The 17,696-nt window shown below is 30.5% G+C and overlaps 1 long non-coding RNA gene and 1 other non-coding gene across 2 annotated transcripts; both read right to left on the reverse strand.

Annotated features, from left to right (window-relative positions):
* Positions 1–2,575: 2,575 nt before the first annotated feature.
* On the reverse strand, positions 2,576–2,656 carry TRNAL-AAG (transfer RNA leucine (anticodon AAG)). The gene has a single exon. It is a non-coding gene; the product is annotated as a tRNA-Leu (tRNA).
* Positions 2,657–10,034: 7,378 nt separating this feature from the next.
* On the reverse strand, positions 10,035–13,825 carry LOC121220859 (uncharacterized). The gene is made up of 4 exons (XR_005918081.1): positions 13,777–13,825; positions 13,266–13,340; positions 10,922–11,006; positions 10,035–10,249 (listed from the first exon to the last, which is right to left on the reverse strand). It is a non-coding gene; the product is annotated as an uncharacterized lncRNA (long non-coding RNA).
* Between the last annotated feature and the right edge of the window lie 3,871 nt (positions 13,826–17,696).

The raw sequence follows: 17,696 nt of genomic DNA on the forward strand, positions 1-17,696 counted from the left end.
ATTTATATGACTTGATACATTTTAATTTTTAAAATTTACCCAAAATCTAAATTTCTCGATTTCACCGTTAATTATATTATACATTGATTTTTCAAACCTGACTATTTTCACATCTCAACATTTCAGTTACGGAAGAAGTTGTTATGACTAGTTTGTCGTGGGCTAGGGTGTCCATGCGCTTAATTTCAGGTTCGCAAAAGCCGATAACTACATAATGGGAATGCCATGGGTGGTTTAAGCTTAATACGAACAGAGGTTTCCGACCTGATTTAAGAGTTTCGGCTAAGTCAAAGGCGTTATATTTGATCACTGGAGTGATTCTATAAAGCTATTCTTTTATTTGTATTGATTTGTATGAAAATTGCTCTTTTGTTTTTAAGAAAACGTTTATTCAATTAAATAGATTTTACTTAATAATTAAATTAAATTGGATGTTTCACTTTTATATAATAGTTTTTATATAATATCAAAATGCAATTATTTTTACTTAATATCAATATATTTTTTCCAGAATAATACCACTAAATCTTTAATTAACCCATATCGACTAACAAGCATGTAATTTTTTATTTTAATATTTTGTAAGTACTATCATCAACTTTTTCTATATTCCAAGAAAATTAGTTAACTTCTTATAAATTTTTTAAAATTATTATATGTTAAATAGTTTCGAATAATAATTTTATATTATAAATCATAAATTATGACAGAAATTATAACATAATTTAAGTAAAGAATGATATATATATTTTATTCATTCTTTTAATAAGAAGATATGATTCGGTTAATTTGTTAATAATAAGTATAGAAATTATTGTTATATTTTTATAATGTTTCCATTTTTCCTTTTCTACTATTACATTTTTAATTAATAAATAAATATTTGAAAATCCAGATATTATTCTTTGTACATATATAAGCATCCTTATTGGGGTTAGAAAAGAAACTCGCTCTGAAATGATGTTGTCTCAACGCGTTAAGCTCGACATTTGACACTTGGATTCAAAGTTCGAGTGATTGAGTAGGAAATCAACATGGTTAAAGGGCAATCGCTCACTATGCCCAAATTTGAATCATTAGAGCTGCTTAGTTTATAAAATTGTTTGCTATTTGTTAACAACTCCTTTATGCCAAGTTTGATTTTTAATTTTTGTAATTGTGTTAGCCATGATTTCCATTAACTAACGTGCATGGATGAAAGATTGTAAATTGATATTTCTTGAGTTGGTGACAAATTTTAACAAAGAACTGAGCTAGAATATGGAATTTATGTTATCAAGATTATGTTTCTTGGTGTTGTATTTTAATATATTTATTAAGACTTTACATAAATATATTATATCTATCCATGTCCTCTTTGGTTATTTAGAATAAATAGGGTGGTATTTCTTAGTTATGTTTTAATTTTTAATGGTTATATTTTACAATTTTAATGAATCAATTTAACTTTAAATTGTTCTTTTCATAGCCAAGTAGATGATTTTTAATTTATAACTAATTAGTTATGCTTAGTTTTTTTACCAATTACTTTTTTGTCTTTAAATTCTTTTTTCTAGGTTACAATTTTTCTTTGTTTATAATAATTTTTTTTTATTTTTTTAATGCTACCATTGTAGACGCTTGAGTTGTTTGTATAAGTTTTTAGAGGGAAATTCTCAGCAAATAGTATAGTTGGTTGCTCAAGAGAATAGAAGATGATTTACTTGACCTTGAAAATCTATATTGAAGATAAAAGTGAGACAAAATTGATAGTTAAGTATAATTTCTAATGAAAAAATTACTTTAAATATATATTGAAGATTGGGATATAATTTAGGAGCTAATTTGCAAATAAACCAAAATTGTATTACTAAAATTCATCTCTAAAATTTTATTACTAAAATTTACTATAAAATATTACTATAAACATTAAAGAATTATAAATTACACCAATTTATAATTTTTCGTACCAATAGACTAAATAAAATTGGTATATATAAAGAAATATAAATCATCTCATGTATTCTCAAAGATTTGTCATTCAAACTTTGATGGTGTTGACAAAAGTTGATACTGAAATCTTGAGTGTTAAGTCCAAGTCTTATTGCATATAAATCATATATCAATTCTTTTCTCAGTTAATTTAAGTTATTGAATTTAGAAGTCTCTTTTTGAGATTTTGTTTACTTTGTTTCTGGGGCAAAAACACAGAGTCAAAAAACTCAGCTTTGATATTTCAATTGAAGACGGAAAAAAATCTCCAACACTAATATTTGGTATTTCCAGTTGAAAGAAAAAGGTTTAATTCTGTCTCCAGTCATATTCTTTGAATTTTTGGAATTTATATCCCTCTATTTTTATTTTTGAAAATTTAGTCCTAATTTGTTTGAATTAAAAAATAAAATCAAATTAATTACACTATTAAACAATTTCTGTTAAATTTGAATAAGTGATGTTTTATTATTCAAAGGCCTGAAAAAACAAAAAAAATATAAAGAACAAAGGGACTGAAGACGGAATTAGACCAGAGAAAAAAATTGATAAAAAAAATCTAAAAAGCACAGTACTGAATTCAAAAATTAAGCCAAAAGGTAAATGTTGAGAGTGGGATTTGAACCCACGCCCTTTCGGACCAGAACCTTAATCTGGCGCCTTAGACCAACTCGGCCATCTCAACTTTATGTTCGCCTTCTGTAAGGAAATAAAATGTTTCCGTTAGCAGGCACTTTTAAACATGATGGTAGTAACAAAGCTTAGCCACATACAATTATTAGTGAATAAGAGTAGAATATTCAGCTTCCAGTCCTGTCCAAAAACCCAAATTAGCGATTCAATATGAGTGGCCTACCACCTGCAAACAACTTCACTCTCTATTTTACTTGGCACAGGATAATGAATCCATTGAAGCTAAAACCACTCATCTTTGGGTTTGGCAGTGGCACCCAACTACAAAGCAGCTTTTTCTTTTTCGAATTTATATATACAGATACAGGGTCTAATTTCTTTTCCTACATTATAATACTTAGCACAGTGAAATATATATATGCACCCAAAGAGACCACTTGAAGGGGCGCTGAATGAAGGCAAAAGTATGAGCTTAGAAAATATTCAAAGTGTAAAATGCTAAAGCTTTCAACACAGCTTGGACATGGCAGTTGTAGTTGGTGTCACATAGTGAATGTAGGTGGAGTCAGGGAAACGGTCAAGGTTCCATCCTCTCCAACATATTCTTATTTCTCTCGGTTGTATTTTATTTAGCAAAATATAATAACTTATGTCTATTGCCTCCGGCTTCATTGAGTTCTGGGAAGGATCAATGGCTCCTACCCCTCGGCATGGCCAAAGCATTGTTCATATAACAAAGTACCTGTTAATATGTAAGTACGGATTTTTGCTAGTTTTAGTGTCAAGCTCTACCAACATGGGTAAAAGTATCAAGGAAATCCTTGTAATTAGAGGCCGCTAATTATATTTTTCTTTTTAGAATTAGGACTAAATTGATAGGTTTTATAAATATTGAGGACCAAATTTATTGAATTTTTTAAATTTAGAGCTAAAATGAAAAATGAAAAATTTTCTAAACATTGAGGGCTAAATTTGTTGAACTTTTTTAACATAATTTTTAATAATTTATATTTATTTTTAAGATTTTTTTATTTTTAGGATTTTTGTTAAGAAAAATTTAAAGAAAAATCAAAATGATATTTTAGCTATAGTTTAGTGGCTAAATTAGTAATTAACTATTTAAATTGACATCCCATGTCATCATTTAATAGAAAAAATTTAACTGAGGGATTAATTTGTAAATTTCGAAATGTATAATGGCAAATTTGCCCCATTTTTCAGTAGAGGGGTTGAAATGCAATCTGCCCCCAAGTACAAAGGCTTCCCTGGTACTTTTACCTATCAACACTTCCTCCGTCACATCATTATCCCACCTCAATGCACATGCAAACACTAATCAGATAACGGATGCATATATATCATACATGTTATATATATCAAAACATACTATCATGCTATTAGAATTTGTACTAACAGAAGGAGGATACTAGATTTCATATTTTAATGACATGCAGAACACATTACGGAATCTATGAAGTGGCTAACCTCGAATTGCACTTGGAGTACGTCCTTAACTATATCTACAAAAGAAAAATGGGCCCACACACCTGCATGGCGTTGACACTGAATCTTTTGGTTTCGCGTTGTTCGTTGTTTTTCGAGTTTAATGTTACACACCTGATCGTTCTGAACCACGACATTATTGAACACTTTCAGATCCTAAATTAAATTCAATATCTAAAAATAAATTATATTTTTATCACCTTTAATAATCTTTTTCCGTATCTAACTAACTCTACAAATATTTTTAATAAATCTAAATTCTTTCTCTTAGAAATTTTACGATCCTCATTCACAAAATATTACCATCAATGACACAAAAAAATTTGGGGCGCTACATATAAATAAGTATTATATATGATATATCTTCAATTTTAATACAAAGAGTTGTGGTTCAATTTACAGTGACAAACAACTTCATTAGAATTCCAATATATATTCGCTAATTGATAGTACAAATCGAGAGATACTATCTTGCAAGCATAATATTTATTTGTGTGAAGCCAACAGCCTTTTGGCCTAGTGACGAGAGCATTATGTTATAAGCATGAGAGGTTGGGTTTGACTCCAAACAACCCCATTCTCCCTCCCTTCAATTATCAAAAAGTATATTTATTTGTGTGAAAGGTGATATTGGTTTAAATCGCTAACATTCCAAACTAGTAGGAAATTGTTAATAATTTGTAATGGTATTGATTTATTTAAATCTCACATTGCTTAGAAAAGTTCAAAATAAATAATATAATATAAGTAATCTTTTATGAATAAACAAATAAGTTCAATGTTAAGCACATTGAGTTAAGTGGTTTTTATATATTATGTCAAAAAGATGGCCACTTGAAAATTTGGGGCACTTAAGTTTGGTATTTCTAGAGTAGCTACTTTATTTTGATTAAAATTTAATTTATATTTTCTAGAATATATTTTTGCATTATAATAGTTGTGTTGAAATGAAGCAACACTTTAAATAGTTTTGTCATGTAATGTAACAACACAATTTATGTTAATTTGTTGTAACACCCCTAACCCGTATACGTCGCCAGATTAGGGTTATGAGGCATTATCGAACATATCACAGCTCATAACAGTCATTCATTACAATTCATGTTTCATAAATTAACCACATACATTTATCCCATTCAAATTTCGGAGCTTAAAACTCCTAAATTCATCTCATTTGCTTTTATTTATAAAACTTATACCATACAGATTATGCTACTATGCAATATCACATAGCATATAGACCCAACATATTCGACCTAAACAACCTCAACAAGTGGACTAGTATGAAATTTTAATCATCATAGTCTTACACTCAATTTACCCAAATAATATAAACCAAATTATAACACGTACTACAAATCATAGTATACTTCATTTACAAATTCCATAATCAAGCCATACCATATATATAACCATTATAGTAAGGTCAATTTTACCACTTCACTCATCATGAGGTTATGTGCATATATCCACACTATTTTGAGCAAACTTCAATCACTCATATTGAAACATATCATACCCTCATGAACCTATTCATAGTAAACCAACCTTAAGTGATTACATTACTAGTTTATACATTTATTTTCACTACTGAATATTCGAATTTGCATACACATTATATACTAACTACCAAACTATTTCCAAGATAATTATACCTCAAATTATAATACCAAATCATACATTTTTCTCAATACAATTTTACGCGTAAGAGTGTAACCGCCCCAAAAATCCTTTATATATCTATTTTTTATGTTTTTGACAAATATATGTCTGCTTCAGTGGTTTTGTGTTCCGGGAGTGTCTGAGAAGTCTTGGGTTCAAGCCTTGACTTGGGAAAAATTTTTTGTTTTAATTGAATAAACCTCTATCCCTAACTAGTAGGCTTATAAATAAATATTAGTGAAATATGTCAGAATGGCCTTGCTGGTCTAGTGGTTAAGTGGAGTGTTAATGTTGCAAGAGGTTTAGAGTTTGAGTCCCTACATGGGCAAAGGGGATAATTTTTACTATTTGTTTCGGCAAGAGGTTGTTTTGACTGGGTTTCTGAGTAGTAGTGGCGTGATGGGGGAGTGTTGGAGTGACTTTAGCAGGAAAATATAGGATTGTGGAGTTATCCCGATTTGGTAGACTGATAATCTCGGCTCTCACCTCTCTTTCTCCCAATTTCAGTCATTTGGCATAGTTTCTTCCTCTTTTCTTTTTGCTCTACCATTTCTCCTCTGTTGCTGCTGACTTCCCATTCGTTTTCTCTCTCCTTATTGTGTCGAAATCTATCTCTTTGATGAGTGTCGAATCCACCAATATAAACCTACGCCTAATTTACGATTTAAGCAGTATAGAGAGTAGGGTTGATCCCTCAGAGACTGGGTTTACTACAATTTTTTCCTCTTTTGACCAGATTTATGTCGGGGCAGTTGTCGTGCCCAAGAAGTTCGGGGGGATAAAATTTGAAGACCTAAAATAAATAAATAAAATGTGTGAAAAGAAAATTTTGAAAACAGAATAATAAAAATAGTTAAATAAATATGAAGAAAAATTAATTAGAATAAGCTCAGCTTTAGGCACGAATTTTCCTTGTCTTTGAACCGATCCTCGAAATTAGATGAACTCCTCTTTTCCAATAAGCTAGTTATAGCTACCAAGGATGCCTCGGCCACCAACTCTTTCTTGTTTAAATTAGTTATGGAACATCCAATAACTAACCCTTACCGATCGAACAACCACGAAACGTTCGTGATTTAGAACTCTGGCAGCCTTGCGTTCTAGAAGAGCCTAGATCGAACCAATGTCCTCAACCGCGTGGGACATTTAAATCCGGTTACTACTTCCCTTAACGGAACCAAACAGCTATCTCCACTTGGCACGCCAATGTGTTCACAGAAAACCGATTAGAAACGTTCCTTTCGGAATTCCAACTGTACGTCTAACCACACTAACTCAAACGACATCTTTTTTGACTTAGTGTTGATCTGACTTTATGAGCTGACAAAATCATACTCTTAATCCAGAGAAATAATAAGTACTGGAATTTAGGAGTTAATTTGCTCGAGTTCGTAACTCACGGGTTTTGACGAGGCTAACTCCAACCTAAAGCTGAAAATGGATTTAGTTAACTAGGGTTTGAGACATGATGGTATTGGGCATAATTGGATAAGGTAAAAATGGGTGGAAAGGATGGGTGGCGTAATTAAGTATGGGGTTGGAATTTTGGTGGTGTATTAAAGTAGGATGGCTACTGGAAATAAAAAGAAAGTTTGAAAAAGAAGTTGTAAATGGTAAGTGGTAACAAGCTGGAAATTTAGGAATTGAAAGTAAAGGAAACTAAAGACAATAAATTCGTGAATAGAAAGGAGAGAATGTATTAAAAGATGAAAGCTTGATATTTCAATTGATTGATGATTAAAATGAACAATGTAGCCTCTATTTATACTAGTAGCCTTGCTAAATTAAGAGCCAACTAATATAGAAAATCAAGGAAAAATATTCCATGATATAAAAATATCCCAAAATAATCTCCCACTAAGTCAACAATTTCAGCTAATTATTCTTGGAAAAATTCTGCTTTGGCCCTCCTTCTTTGCTTCTTTCTTCAATCTAGCCCAATTGTTTCCTTTTTCTTCTATTTAGCCCCAAATTGCACCCCTGCACAAAATTCAACAAAAACATGGAAAAATTAGTGATGCACTCTCATAAATTAACCAATTTAATTACATAAAATACGTAACTTTGGCATTTAATCACTCTTCCTACTCCATTCTCTGTCAATTTCTTTTGTTTTGCCTTTCGTCTTCTTCTTTTTGCTTTTGTGTTGAATACCAACTCCGTAGTTCCGTCCCTCCTATATCGTTCGTGTGATATCGGTAAGTTGGTGAGTATCAGCCTTATTGTTTTAAATGTTTTCTGGTTAAATGGTTAAACAAGGGTTTTGTGTTTGGTGCTAGAAACTAATCAATGGGTTGTTGATCGTCCATCAATGTTCTAGGCGTGTGGAATTTCTGTGCTTGTTCGAGGGTAAGGTTTTTGACGGCTATTTGTTGAATAACTCGTGGTAATCTCATTTAAGGTCTATTAGTATCACTAAATCGAGCTTTGGTTTATCGATTTTAGGTTCTGTAGTACTCATGGTAGAGTTAGTAGTGAAATCGTATTAGGTGTGTAAACACAACTTTGAAAACAGAAATCGGTGAAATGCCAAAGAATGTGATTGCCGACGCCACACGGGCGTGCAGTCGCCCATGTAGTAAGGCGTGTGATCGTCGAGGTTGGCCATGTGCGATTCATGGGCTAGGCCAAATTAGGCCGTATGGGCCGTACTGGCACGTGGGTCCCACACGGTTAACCACACAAGCGTGTGGGAATATTGGGCCAGACTATGTGAACCACACGGCCAAGGCCATTTTGGGCCATGTGAGCCACACGAGTGTGTGGGCCTACATGGGTTTGCACCATGGGCCTGTGGGCTTATTTTCACTGTTTGACTGCTAAGGTTGCACGTGTCTCCTAAGTCGACTGTGAACCTACTGTAGGATCGGTAAGTTTACCTAGACCCCTAATTAACTGAAATAATTGAAAATACTATTATATGCCTATATGAGATAGATATGTATGTCTGTATGATGAGCATGCTAAATACCCTATACTTATTATACATGATATCATGACATGTCTTTATGATGCATTGTATTGGGTGGGGATTGATATTGATTGGATGAAATGTACTGAAAGGCTTCAAACCTAACTTACTGGCAACTCAACTGTAACTACTGTCTAGTGCCACATTCGGTACTATTTGGAGTGTAGGGATGGGTGGGTTGATTATATCCCCACATGGAGTGTAGGGTTGGACGGAGATGGAGTGTAGAGACTGGTTAGGTAGGATTTTATAACTGCATAACTGTCACTGTTACTGTACTGTGATGGGCTAAGGCCCTAATGCTTACTGATACTGAAAAGGGTTTAGGCCCAAACTGAGATTATCTGTTATTGTTTGTTTGTTTGCATGGGGATTACACACTAAGTTCACGTAAACTCACCCCTTCTGTTTAATCTGTACAGGTAATCCCTAGACATAGGCAGATTGATGTGGCGGAAGACTCAGTGGTGGCCACACGACTCCTTTTTGCTATTTGATACTTATTTACGATTTTTATTTTTATTTTTGGGTATTTTTTTGTAATAATGGCCTCTCTGGATTTTTACCTAAAATTTCGATTTTATACTGTTTTCTGTTTATATCTGCTAGAAATAGGAGAAACTCAAGTTTTCAAAAGAGATGAATATTTTATCAAAATACCATGTACACACAAATTATTTTTAAAAAGCTTCCGCAAAGTATAGCGTTTTAGAAATGAATCACGATTCGAGAATTAATGAAAGATAATGATAAGTTTTAAACAGAAAATAGTTTTAGCAATGATACGGTTTTCAAACGCATTTCCATGTGACATCGCCAGATTCGGCCATAACGGCCAAGCCGAATTTGGGGTGTTACAAAGAGACCATGCTATTTTGAACCATTTCGAATATATATCTAATACTTTAAGTACACCTAAATCACATACTTAAAACTTTCGTACACATATCCAATCCCTTAACCACATATTCGATCATCACAATTAATCCTCCAAAAATAAATCATGTCAATTTCATCATGAACTATACCTAAAAATTCATTTTTTTCCAAACCTATATAATATATGCATGCTCATCCATTACATTTCTATCATTACTATATTACTAAGCTAAATTATACAATTAACCACCATTCAAAAATTCTTTTCACATCTCATACATATATATATACCAATAACCTACTTTCTTAATTAAGTTCATATTCTAGCCATAATGCACAAGCTTAAACATTATAACAAATCTATATAATCAAATACCACACATATATAAATACCATGAAATATATTTTTATAATATACTAATACCATAACCGAACACATAAGTATTAATATCAAGATTAAGCCATTTTTGCATGGCTAATTATATATACACACTTTATGAATAAACAAGACAATACTAGCCTATACATGTCATATGTTCAAAATTTCAAATTTTCAAAATACCGAGATAGAGATCGATAGTGTGATAGACTTCCTTGATGACTCCCGAACACATAACAAGATTCCAAAATCTATAAAACAATAAATGAACAAGCACACAATAAGCTTAAATAGCTTAGTAAGTTGTAAGCACATAATTTTCAAACAACTCATAAAATTATACCAGTAGGCCGAGTTCTACTATTCATGTACACATACATATAAAATCATTTTTATACGATTAATTCATCTTTTCATGTTATATATATACTACCTACCTTTACTTTCAATTTCGTATAACTTAACATACCTGAATTATTTAACTCAAACTCACATTCGGTTTTACCATAGGATTTCCCCTTATATCTTTTGGATTCAGAGATATGATACTCGATCGGCTCAAAAAGCTCGTACAAAGCCAACGTCCCAGACGTGGTCTTACATGTAATCTAACAACGATGCCACTATCCCAGACAGGGTCTTACACGTAATCATATACGACACCAATATCCCAGACATGGTCTTACACGTAAATCTCAAATCGAGGCCAAAGTCCCAAACGTGGTCTTACACGATGTCACATTTCAGCATTTCTGTAGTTCTATATAACTTTCGGATGTCGTAAACAACCAATTAAAACTCATTATTAATCATCATTTGTCAAATACAATTTGGCATAATAGGGTACACATACACATTTAGATTCGGCTATACATAAAATAAAAACAGTAAATTTAACTTCAATAATTTACTTACGAACTTACCTCGGATGAAGACGAACTGACCGAGACGATTATTCGATAACTTTTGATTTCCCCCGATCCAAATCCGATTTCTTCTTTTCTTGATCTGATTTTAATACAAATTTGACTTGTTTAATAACATATTCACTAAAATTCATTCAAAAATACATAATTTGGGTATTTTGCATTTTAGCCCCTAACATTTCATATTTTCTCAATTTAGTCTCTATTTCACAAAACATAAAATACACAAAATTCATCAACACCATGCCTTAGCCGAATCTTAGTATGGTCCATAGCAATCCATATATTTCTTTTATTTCACATTCAAACCCCTAAATTTTCAAATTTCAAAAACAAATCTCTAATTTGGATTTTTATCAAAAATTACTTAATTAAACATGATAATCAAACATCAAAGATTTATTTGTTATCATCAAACAACAATTTCATGACATTATCAACAATGGCACTTCTCAAAATCATCATTAATTCCAAAAATTAAAACATGGGCTAGGTAATACACAAAGCAACGATCTCAAAAACGTAAAAATTATCAAAAATTAAACAAAGAACATACCTAATTTGCATGGCCATATTATGTTTTTTTTATTTTAATTACAAGTTATTTACTATTTACTATTTTAACCTTACTAAAAATCATAATATAAGTCACCTAACTCATGGACATAAATGTTCATTAACCTTATAATGGTATAATAACCCTTTAAGGACTTCTCATGTAACACCCCCTAACCCCAAACCATCGCCGAAACAGGGTTATGGAGCATTACCAGACATATCGGATAACTTATAACTAATTCACAAATAAATAACAAACATGGCATACTTTAATCATTTTCATTTCATATTTGTATAAATTATGTCATTTTAGTTCCATTTCATACTGATAACAATTTTAAACATCATTCTACAACCGTAATAACAAAACTCTTATACTTAACCTATACATCACCTAGGTACATGCCACATTATCAAAACAAAGGTACATCACTAAAATTTCTCTGAGGTCGAGATTGCTCTGGATGTTGGACCGGACATTGGCTTTCTACTAACCTGTGCACGGAAACAACCGTACGTTGAGTATAGGTATACTCAGTGGTATTACCATAATTCAAATTAATAACATTAATCGATAAATTATATACATTTAATTTATGTCTACAATTATTCATTAATTATCTCATACTCTAAATCAACTTGATAATTAATAACAATAAGCAATATTTCAAATCTTGTATTTAATTGTACTCGTACCTTATTTCACTATCTTAATTCCATTGGATTTTTCACATCTTATTCCAATAGTTCATTTCAATTCATATAGAATTCATTCAATTTATCACTATATTCAATATCAATTCTATTGCAATTCTTACTTACTAATATTATCTAACAAAAATTTATTCTTAATCACATCATGAACTTTGGGTTCATATCTTCAAATCTCATATCTCGATTTCCAATTCACATATCAATTCACAATTTCACTTTCTCATTTCTTTCCATAGCTCAATCAATCACACTTATTCAAATTTTCTCATTTCAATTATTTACCCCTATTAACAAGACTCGGACCTTGGCGGATACACGGATTCAACTAAACACACCAGAATGGCACTCAGTGCCTCATCGGATTGTTCAAAGCAATAAAGTGACACCTAGTGTCTCATCGGCAGAGTCGAAGAAAGTTGGTATCCAGTACCTCATCGAAACTATTCGAAGAAATATAGTGACACCCAGTGTCTCATCGACTCAAGGTCGAAGAATCCCTGAACTCTTCCAATCTTATGGCATGCCAACTATATCCGATTCAGCCCGACTAGTTAATAGGGTATTCAGATCATTTTTTTTCTATTTCAAATTCACTTTCGATTCAATCACAATTCATTTCAAATTCACTTTTCACTTTCTAATCAATATACAATTCAATACCAACACATTTTTCCACTTTCCAATCAATGTACCATCAAATGCTCATATATATTCATACTTCATTTCAATTTCATTCAATTCACAATTTCTCATGTTCACAATTCAAATCAATTTCTCAATCCAATATGGATTTCAATATCACATTAATTCTTTTAATTCAAATCATATCACTAGTAATTTCCATTCAATTCACATACAATTCAATATCATTTAATTCAATATCGATATTCACCTTATTTTTATTTACTAAACATATTATTCAAAATTTAACAATTGCTATTAATAAATTCAATACCAATACGTATTTATCATTCAATTCAATCGTGATACTTACCTCAATTTGCTTATCATGTATATTAATTTAAATTTTAACAATTAATAATTAAATTTGAATTATGGTAATACTAACCGAAATTTCTCTCGAGTCACTCCTTGTTCACCTTCTCCTTTCCTTTCTCAGACAATGACTCTTGCACGACATTAGCTACATAATTAAAAAATTAAAATCATTAATACACAATTTCATTAAAATATTTCCATTTATACCTAAAATTTACCTAAATTCTAATTTAATCTCTTCTCAATACTAATTTTATTTTCCCAATCTAACTCCATATTCTCTCTTAATTATTACTATAAACTCATTTTAACTCTTCATTTTCACCATAAATCCCTAATTTCAAAATTCTCTCAATTTAATCCCTATTAATTCAAAACTTATGTTTTATTTTACAAATTAACCTTTTACTAACTTTTAACTTGAAATTCAATCAATTTAATCCCTAATTCATCAATTAATTCAACATGAATAACATCTAAAAATTTACTAACTTTCAAAATTTCAACTTAAATCAAGTAATTTTTTGTTTTAGGATTCCAAAAATATCAAAATTACAAGAAAATGGGCTAAATTAACTTACCAATTGAGCTTGAAACTTCAAAACCCCAATTCTCCTTTTTTTTTTTTTCTTTTCTTTCTCCTTTCTCCTTTCTCCTTCTCTGTTTCGTTTTTCAATTCTGTTTCTTTCTCTTTTGTTTCTTGTTTTATTATTATAATAATATAATATTATAATAATATAATATAACAATATACTTATTATTTAAGTAAACATAATATATAATATATATTTTAAATTAAAAATATCTTAGATATTTCTTTGCTTATGCCGCTTCAATTTAGGCTAATGGCATAATTGCCTATTTGGTCCTTTTAACTTTCTTTTATCTATAATTAAACTTTTATCCCTACTTCAATTTAGTCCTTTTTCACAATAACTCCTAATTTAGACAAATTCACTTAATTAAAACCTAACTAACTACACAACTAACTTCGTAATATTTATAATAAATATTTACGAGTCCAATGAGTCTCGAGAATTTTTTTTTCAAATTTATCCCTTTTAATCAATTAACCATCGAAACGTTAAAAATTCTTAACGAAACTTTAATACTATCCTAAAGACACTCCGTAAATATTTATAAAAATATTTACGGCTCAGTTTATAATATTGAGGTCTCAATACCTCGTTTTCAACCCAATTTACCTAATAATTTCTTTTAAATCACAAAATTCACTAATTCAAAAATATTTCTAAAATCACGCTTAACTTATAATTATTAATTAATAAATTTTTCTAATTTTTTCATCGGATTTAGTGATCTCAAATCACTGTTCCGACACTACTAAAAATTGAGCTGTTACATCCCATAAATCAAATCATAACAAATTAACACTTTAACAATGAGAATGTCACTTTTACTTTTTATGCAATTTAGCCCTTTTTACTAATTAAACACACAAACAGATAAATTAAATCATGAAAATTTCACACATGTTAATTCACATACTAAAAGCATGGAAAATAATATTAAAATATTTTTCTAACTCGGATTTGTGGTCCCAAAACCACTGTCCGACTAGGGTCTAAACCGGGCTGTTACATTTGTGTTCTGAACAGGCATGACACTTAACGAATAACAATGTCATGCAATGACAGAATTCACGAACATAGTTAAGCGTCTATTAGCAATAGTTATATGTTGAGCTATTTAAGAACATTTCATTATCAACCATTTTAGTATTCCATTTTGGATGTTTTTTGACTTTGTTATATCCTAGAGGCCTAAAAAGCCCTAAGGAAAGTGTGTCACTCCTCAAAGTGTATTTTGATTATTTCCTTTAATTTTTTCTCGTACCACAAAATTCTTTTTTGCACGACAAATTTTTACAATTATGTTGCAATGTAAAGTTAAAATGGCAAATGCTACATATTTTAGAAGCCTTGTTGGTAATTTAAATTGCTTGTCTCAAATAAGATCAAACATTTTTTTTGAGCAATCTTATTATAGATTCTAATCATATCTGTTCTTTTTAACCAATACCTAAAACTACCAACAGCCCCTCCCAAACCAACACCAAACATTTCTTTATTTGTAGGAATTGTGTCAAAATTCTGTCAAGGTTTATGCACAATCCAAGCAAGCTTCAACTTGAAGCTGCAAAGACAATTTTAAAATATGTTGTAGGAATAAAAAAGCATCGAATTTGGTCTAAAGTATCAATTTTCAGATTAAGGTGATTAGGCTGGTAGCATTGAAGACAAAAAGAGCACATTGAGCTTCATTTTCAACATTGGGTTTGGAGCAATTTCGTGGAGTTCAAAGAAGTAGGAAATGGTGGCCATAGCAACTTCTGAGGCAGAGTATATTGCAGCAAATTCTTTAGCTTGTCAAGTAGCTGAGCTACCGAGAATTCTCGCATATTTCAATCCGAAGCAAATAAGTGCAGTGAAGATCTTTTGTGACAATAGATCAACCATTGGAAAGAACCCAATTTTCATGATAATATCATTTTATTGAAAATATTTTTTTTACTAGAAATTTTATTTTGAAAACTTGTGATACAAGTGAACAAATTGCAAACATTTTTACAAAGTTGATTGGGAGTTTACAACTTCGAATCAAAAGAAAAGTGTTGAATATGAATTCAAATATTTTACTGATTATTGCGGAAGTTAGTTGGGCGATGCATGATTTGGTCAAATTGGTTGCGAATAATCAACTAAGTGGATTGTTTACTTTGAGAGATTTTAGGTGTAAGTCTATGTAAAAGCACTCCCCATTTGGTTAATACCCCCAAACTAAAAGAAAGAAACTGATTTAGGTTGGGGGTATTGTGTCTTTAGCCTCCTCAACACCAACCCCTTAGAGGATTTAGGTTTAACTGATTTAATTAAGTGGAGTGGTTGTATTACGAAAATTCATAACCAATAATCAAATTTAACTTATTTTTATAACCTACAATATCAAATTACCCATTATAATAAACTTAACCAAACTGACTACAGTGTTATCAACTTTTTTGGCAACTACAGGTTATTTGCGCAAAATTTATCCAAATGCTAAAATAGAGCATTTATGAGGATGTCACTGAACCTGCAAATAAAATGATAGAACCCCTCGCATTGAAGCATCGATTGCAACGTAACAAGCCTCTCTTGATTGATTGGGACTTGAATATCAACGTCCAAGGGAACATTTCTCAAGTGAACCCCAAACAGATAATTTAGCCATGTTTGCGAATCACAAGTTTTGGGTGGGAATAAGGCTGAACATGGTGAGTCAAGAGCCTTCTAACTGCTACTTGGTCTTAATCAACTTACAAAATTTTTCATCAAAACGAAGGGAATGGAATCTGTGACTCGATATGTATCCGTTGGCGTACTTAAGAGGGCAATGAAGTAAAATAGATCACATGAAAAGTGAGCTTCAACTATTAGTTTTCTACTTTTTCATTATAAAATATCTATTTTAAACCTAATATTAATAAGCGGATAATAAGGTAATTTTATTAGGCTTTTTGACTTGACTTAAAATTTTAGTTTAAAATCAATGTTTGATTTGAAAAACTAATTGTTTATGAATTTTTTGATTTGAAATCACGATTTGAGTTGAAAATAACTTTTCAACCTCAATAATAAAGACGACTTGGCCCACCCTTCTCGAATAATGTCAGTCAATTATACACTAGAAAATAATTCTAATTATTATTAATAGTATGGTTGCTACGTTCTGTTAAATTATTTGTTTATGTTTAATTATAGAGTAAAAGCTTAAAAGTTAGTAGCACTACAAAATTGGAGGAACTAAATTATGTCAAAAATTGAAATATACAAATTTAATCTAAGTTTCAGCATAGTATGGGGGACAAAATTGAAATTTGACCATTGTCTTATATTGTCAACAAAACAAAACCCAAAATGTGTCAATCTCTAAAACACTTAGGGCATTAAAAATTATATATAACCGCATAACATTTTAATTGCATATCCAATGATATTGACTATTTGGACTAACTAATAATATTATAAAAATATAGAATCGATCAAATTATGTTAGAATTTAAAGTATAGAAATTAAATATTAAATATAAGCATAATAGAAGGATTAAAACCAAAAATTAACATTTTCTTATAATGTAAAGAAAAAAAAGGAGAGAAAATCATATATGTGTCAACAAAAGTAAGACACTTGCGCTTTTCTTTTATATATAGATATCATCGGCTTGTTACCACTGTTAAAATTCTTCTAATAATCATAGGTGTGACATTTTGAAAATTTTAAAAAAATGGTAATCAGGTAACAATAAAACCAAATTTTATTTTTTCTTAAAAATACTCATTCAAAATTGGCATAATCATTTTGATTAAAATAGTTAATTAACCATTTAAACTAATTAAGGATATTATAAAATAGAGAAACCAAATTATATAAAAAAAATTAAAATATATTGATTAAATTTCAAGTTTCAACATATATAGTATAAGGGTCAAAGCTGAAA

The sequence above is a fragment of the Gossypium hirsutum genome, chromosome D09, assembly GCF_007990345.1.
Source record: "Gossypium hirsutum isolate 1008001.06 chromosome D09, Gossypium_hirsutum_v2.1, whole genome shotgun sequence".
Taxonomy (NCBI): domain Eukaryota; kingdom Viridiplantae; phylum Streptophyta; class Magnoliopsida; order Malvales; family Malvaceae; genus Gossypium; species Gossypium hirsutum.